Genomic DNA, 6,253 nt, shown 5'->3' with positions numbered 1-6,253 from the left:
TCTTAGAGCCAACAGGGGCTCGGTGGCCTGCTTTTCCTTCTTAGGCATCCTGCTCCAGGGAGCTGAAAGCACAAGTGTGAGAAGCTCCATTTCCCCAAGTCCAGGGCCAATCTCGGAATATTCATTTCCTGCCCGAGCCTCCCTCTGGGGGCAAAGGAGCGGCTTTGTTCCCGTGCTGGTGAGGACAGAGTTAACATGGCCCAGAAGGAGCACAATAAAGGTTTTTCCCTCTCCTTCCCTGGCTTGCCGACTCTGCTTCCATGTCTATTTGCACGCTCGTAAATTCTGAACTCAGGAGGGAAGTCGCAGCCAAAGTCTACATGCGCCGGATACCGTAATGTAAACTGCATATGTTGCGAGAAGCTGTTAAATGGAACCGGTGAATGAAAACACGGCCAGCTCGCTATTTAGGTCTCTGGATTTCCTCTCCTTTTTAAACCAAGGCCTCTCCCCTCGATTCTAACTCTCTGACATGCCCATAAATAAAAAGCATTTTTGGCTACCAGATCCCTGAGAAATATCCAGAAACAGCCTCAACCCAGAGTCAAGTTCAGGCTCTGCTCACAAGTGCCAGGGGCCCGGGGGGACCTGCAGCTGCCACCCCTGCTGAGAGCAAGCAGACAACGATGCGACACCCAGAGGTCCGTCTGCAGGGGCGGCTGCTGTGCCTCCCACCGCCTCCTCCCCGCAGCTCCGGCCCCCTTGCCAAGGGAAGGGCACACTGGTTTAGCTGGGATGAATCGAGCCCCCAGAATTAGTTCAGTAACATCGTGTGCCGCCATTCAGCTGGGAAGAAGGAATTCATCAGAGTCCTTTCAGCCCTTCTGCCCTCCCCGCTCAAGTTCAAGGCAGTTAAGCAATGCCAAGCATGAGAGGCAGACAAGTGAATTTAAAAAAAAAATGAGAACTTATTTATCAGAGAGACAGAGTGAGAGTAGTCATGAACATCTGTGGGAGATGAGGACAGAAAGAAGGAGAGAGGCAGAGAGGGAAAACGCACTCCCATCAGCTCTTGTATTCCCCCAAATCCCCAGGGCATGGCCAGGCCAAAGCCTGGAGGCCAGAACTCAATCTAGGTCTCCCATGTGAGTAGCAGGGATCCAAGTACTTGAACCATCACCTGCTGCCTGTCAAGATACACATCTTCAGGGAGCTGGAACTGGGAGCAGAGCCAAGACTTGAAGCCAGGCACTGGGATATGGAAAGCAGGCACCCTGAGCAGTGTCTTAACCTCTGGGCCAAATGCCTGCCCCGACACGTGGACTTGGATGTCTTCTGTGTCAAGGAGCATCCACCAGCAGGCATAGTTTCCTTCCTGGACCTTGGCTGTTCTGTCCATATCCATAGGGCCCCTTCTGCTCCAGTCCCATTCTTTCTCTCTCTTTTTTTAAGACTTTATTTTATTTATTTGAAACAAAAAGTTATAGAGAGAGATGGATACAAAGAGAGAGGTCTTCCATCCATTGGTTCACTCCCCAGGTGGCTGCAACAGATGGAACTGCACTGATCCGAAGCCAGGAGCCAGGAGCTTCTTCTGGGTCTCCCATGTGGGTGCAGGGGCCCAAGCACGTGGGCCATCTTCCACTGCTTTCCCAGGCTGTAGCAGAGAGATGGATCGGAAGAGGAGCAGCCAGGACTTGAACTGGTGCCCATATGGGATGCCAGCACTTCAGGCCAGGGCTTTAACCTGTTGCACCACAGCGCCAGCCCCCAGCCCCACTCTCTTAGCTTCACTTAAGCTACAATGCTGCTGATTTTTTTCCCCTTCTATTTCCAAGTCCTTCTGAGTTCTAACGATTTTTGTAGGAATTTCTGGACCTACGTTGCCTTTGCAGGTCTCTGTCCAGCACGCAGGGCCCAGGCACAGGGCAGCCTGCTGGTTTTTGTATTCTCATTCTTTCCCCTCCAGGGCCCAGCATCCAGCTCTGAAGTTGTTGCAAAAAGCCACTCTAGTTCAGGAAGAGTTTCACCCATGAGAAAAGGAAAAATTACACTTCTGTTAGAGCTAGCTAGTACTGTATGTGTCTATCATATATACACACATACACGTGATACACACATATGTATACATATATTTATATATACATATATGCATTTACACATACATATACATACAAGAGCACTTCAAAAAGTTGTGGAAATTGAAACAAAAGGCAAGTTTAGGGGCCAGCTCTGTGGCGTAGCAGGTGAGGCCGCTCGCTGCCTGCATCGCCAGCATCCCATGTGGACGCTGATTCCAGTCCCAGCTGCTCCACTTCCAATTCAGCTCTCTGTTGTGGCCTAGGAAATCAGTGGAAGATGGCCCAAGTCCTTGGGCCCCTGCACCCGTGTGAGAGACCCGGAAGAAGCTCCTGGCTCCTGGCTTCAGATTGGCTCAGCTCTGGCTGTTGTGGCCATTTGGGGAGTGGGCCAGTGGATGGAGGACCTCTCTCTCTCTCTCTCTGCCTCTGCCTCTCTACCTTTCAAATAAATGAATGAATCTTTGAAAAAAATGGTAAGTTTATTTTGGTGCAAAATTTTTCAAATAAATGTATATGAAATGCCTCCAGAAAGTTCACCAAAGGGGCCGCGCTGTGGTGTAGTGGGTAAAGCTGTCACCTGCAGTGCCAGCACCCTACATGGGTGCTGGTTCGAGTTGCGGCTGCTCCACTTCCGATCCAGCTCTCTGCGGTGGCCTAGGAAAGCAGTGGAAGATGGCCCAAGTCCTTGCACCCCTGCACTCACCTTGGAGACCCAGAGGAAGCTCCTGGCTCCTGGCTTCGGATCAGCACAGCTCCGGATGGAAGACCTCTCTCTCTTCTCTGCCTCTCTGTAACTCTGCCTTTCAAATAAATAAATAAATCTTTTTTTAAAAAAGAGTGTGAAATGCAAAAAGATAGTTCACCAAAAATGCTTATCGTGAAGAAGCTATCCATGCATTTCAAACTTTTTACACCAAAACTGCTCTGCTATTTAGAAAATGGATTTTGCAGACGTGCTTAAGTTAACGATCCTGAGACACGGAGATCATTCTGGATCACCTGGGCGGACCCCAAGTGCAATCACAAGGGAGATTGCTCCTGTGGGAGAGGAGGTAGGGGCCCCCAAGGACACAGATGGAAGTGGTGTGGCCCCAACCTAAGGGATGCTCAGCCCTGGCAACACCTCGACGTAGGAACAGTGAAACAGCTTCAAGCTCCTGGACTCCTGAGCTGTGAGAGAGCAAATGTTTGTTGTTTTGAGCGAACAAGTTGGTGGTAGGTGGTTAGACTGTCTGTAGCAGATTAATATACAAGATTAACACATTTTCATGCATGTATTGACCACTATATTTCTTTCTGTGTTGAAAGTGCCCATTTATTATAGTTTTTTTTACACCTTTTTCTGTTGTGGAACATACATGTTGATTCTAGATTTGTATACACATGTATGTCTTTGTATGCGTACATATATACCTGTGTCTAGGTAGTAGAAATATCAAAACAATCCTGAACATATTTTTATAAGACTAGTACTTAGCACCCACACCGCTTCATAACTTAACACAATATTCATTCCACCTGCTACCTGAAACAATTTCAACGGCAGCTCTGTCACTAAGCGAGATGGATAAAGCATGCCATTCCTGTTTGTTCTTCTCGGGATTTTTACTTTTCAGGAAGGCATTTCCAATGTCATCTGATACTCCCCGCCATGCCTGCGTCTTGTAAACCCGAATCCTATTTGGAGCACTCCAGGTTTATGGCTAAATGACAGTGCCTTGACAAAAGGAAGAAAAATCATGCTGCATTTTTCCTCCTGTGATCTGAAAACATAGCAGGTGTACATGCATTAAATATATCCTCACGGATGTCCGGGTCGCATTTACCAGCTAGAATTCTTTACTGAGTGTGTGGGCGTTCACCCTGTGATAGTCCATCAAAACAATAATATGAGTAGAAGGATGCTGACTTAAGTTTGAGATCCACTAAAATTAATTGTTGTACGTTTGTCTTTCTGGTGGCTGTGTAAGCTTTGTATTTTCTTTGGACATCGTTAGACTTCTTCAAGTACTACTTTAATGCTATATGAACTTTGCCATTTTGTCAACACTGGTATGCTCTGTGCATCCACCATTCCACTGGAATATTTATCTCACACATATGAATTTTTGTTACAAATCTAACGGATGGAGGAGCTTCTGGGTACTGAAGTCCACATTCTATTTTCAGGCTATATATCCTGTTCTCATAATTTGTCCTTGGTGGCCCAGTAGTCACGCCACCATGCTCACTCCACCTTGTGAGTTTCATATCTTCATAGTCTCCCAGGTCCCAGCTGCTCACACCATCACCTACCCCTTTTTGTCTTCTTCAAGTTCTTTCAACAAGGGAAAATTACTAGGATCTTTAATTCCTGTGGAAACCACCATCTTCTCTTAAAGTCTGTTTGTTTATTTGTTTGTTGTTTGTTTTGTTTGTAAGGCAGAGCTACAGAAAGAGAGGGAGAGACAGAAAGAGAGAGAAAGATCTTTGATCTGCTGGTTCAGTCTCCAAATGACCACAACAGCCAGGTATGGGCCATGCTGAAGCTAGGAGCTAGGAACTCCATCTGGGTCTCTCACATGGGTGTCAGGGGCCTGGGTACCTGGGCCATCTTCCACTGCTTTCCCAGGCACATTAACAGGGAGCTGGATTAGAAGTAGAACAGCTAGACCTCTGACCATACTCTGATACGGGATGCTGGTGTTGCAAGTAGTGACTTAACCTGCTGTGCCACAACTCTGACCCCAATTATTTCATTTTTTATGTTTAGCTTTTTCGTCCATCTAGAATTTACTTTGGCAAAGGAGGTGAGGCAGCTATCTAGTTGTTTTCTCCAATAGCTGGTCAATTGATCCAGCACTATATTCAATAGCTATCTCATTGACTTCAAATATTACCATTATCATTTGATTAAGTGTACACTGTGGTTGATCCCTAAGTCCTTTTATGTTATTCCATTATCGTACATGCTGAACTATAGCAGCTTTATTTATTTGAAAGGCAGAGTTACACAGAGGCAGAGAGAGAGAGAGAGAGAGAGAGAGAGAGAGATTCCATCTGCTGGTTCACTTCCCAAATGGCCGCAACAGCTGGAGTTGGGCTGATCTGAATCCAGGAGCTTCTGGGTCTCCATGTGGGTGCATTGGACCATCTTCCACTGCTTTCCCAGGCACATTATCAGGGAGCTGGATCAGAAGTGGAGCAGTCAGGACTTGAACCAGTGCTCATATAGGAATGCCAGTACTGCAGGAGGCAGCTTTACCCATTACACCATAACACCGGCCCCTATAAAATCTTTTAAAATCTAGAAATGCAAGTCGCCATAATATTCCTTTCCAAATGTTTCAGAAACCTTCAAGATGAACTTCCTTATTACTCTGTCAAGTTAAAAAAAAATCTCGTTTTAGAATTCTGATTGAAATTGCAGTCAGTGTACCAGCTGAATGAAAGCCCAGCATATGGTGCCCATTTACACATTTAAAATGTTGGTATTGTTAAGGAGAAACATGGGGTATCTGGATTCTGGTAGGGAGACAGATCTAAATCCAGAATCAGAGAGTCATTCTTAAGCACCAGGTTTCATCAAGAATATCCAGGCGTTATTTTCCTACTTCATGCTTAGAACTCTGTGAACTAGGCCGGCACCGTGGCTTAACAGGCTAATCCTCCGCCTTGCGGCGCCGGCACACCGGGTTCTAATCCCGGTTGGGGCACTGGATTCTATCCCGGTTGCCCCTCTTCCAGGCTAGCTCTCTGCTATGGCCCGGGAAGGCAGTGGAGGATGGCCCAAGTCCTTGGGCCCTGCACCCGCATGGGAGACCAGGAGAAGCACCTGGCTCCTGGCTTCAGATCAACGCGATACGCCGGCCGCAGCGGCCATTGGAGGGTGAACCAACAGCAAAAAGGAAGACCTTTCTCTCTGTCTCTCTCTCTCACTATCCACTCTGCCTGTCAAAAAATTAAAAAATAAATAAATAAATAAATAAAAGAACTCTGTGAACTCTTAGGAATTTCTATGGGTCCAGCACTGTGGCATAGTGGGTAAAGCTGCCACCTGCTGTGTTGGCATCTCATACAGGCGCTGGTTCGAGTCTTGGCTGCTCCTCTTCTGATCCAGCTCTCTGCTATGGCCTGGGAAAGCAGTAGAAGATGGCCCAAGTCCTTGGGCCCCTGCACCCGCATGGGAGACCTGGAAGAAGCTCCTGGCTCCTGGCTTTGGATTGGCGCGGCTTCGGCCATTGCTGCCAATT

The 6,253-nt window shown here is 47.3% G+C and overlaps 1 pseudogene; it reads right to left on the bottom strand.

Annotated features, from left to right (window-relative positions):
• Window positions 1-3,952: 3,952 nt before the first annotated feature.
• LOC133775409 (ubiquitin-conjugating enzyme E2 variant 2-like) lies at window positions 3,953-4,390 on the bottom strand (annotated as a pseudogene).
• Window positions 4,391-6,253: the final 1,863 nt, after the last annotated feature.

The sequence above is a fragment of the Lepus europaeus genome, chromosome 16, assembly GCF_033115175.1.
Source record: "Lepus europaeus isolate LE1 chromosome 16, mLepTim1.pri, whole genome shotgun sequence".
Taxonomy (NCBI): Eukaryota; Metazoa; Chordata; class Mammalia; order Lagomorpha; family Leporidae; genus Lepus; species Lepus europaeus.
The sequence above is the reverse complement of the archived record's forward strand: the minus strand, read 5'-3'. Positions and strand labels throughout refer to the sequence as shown.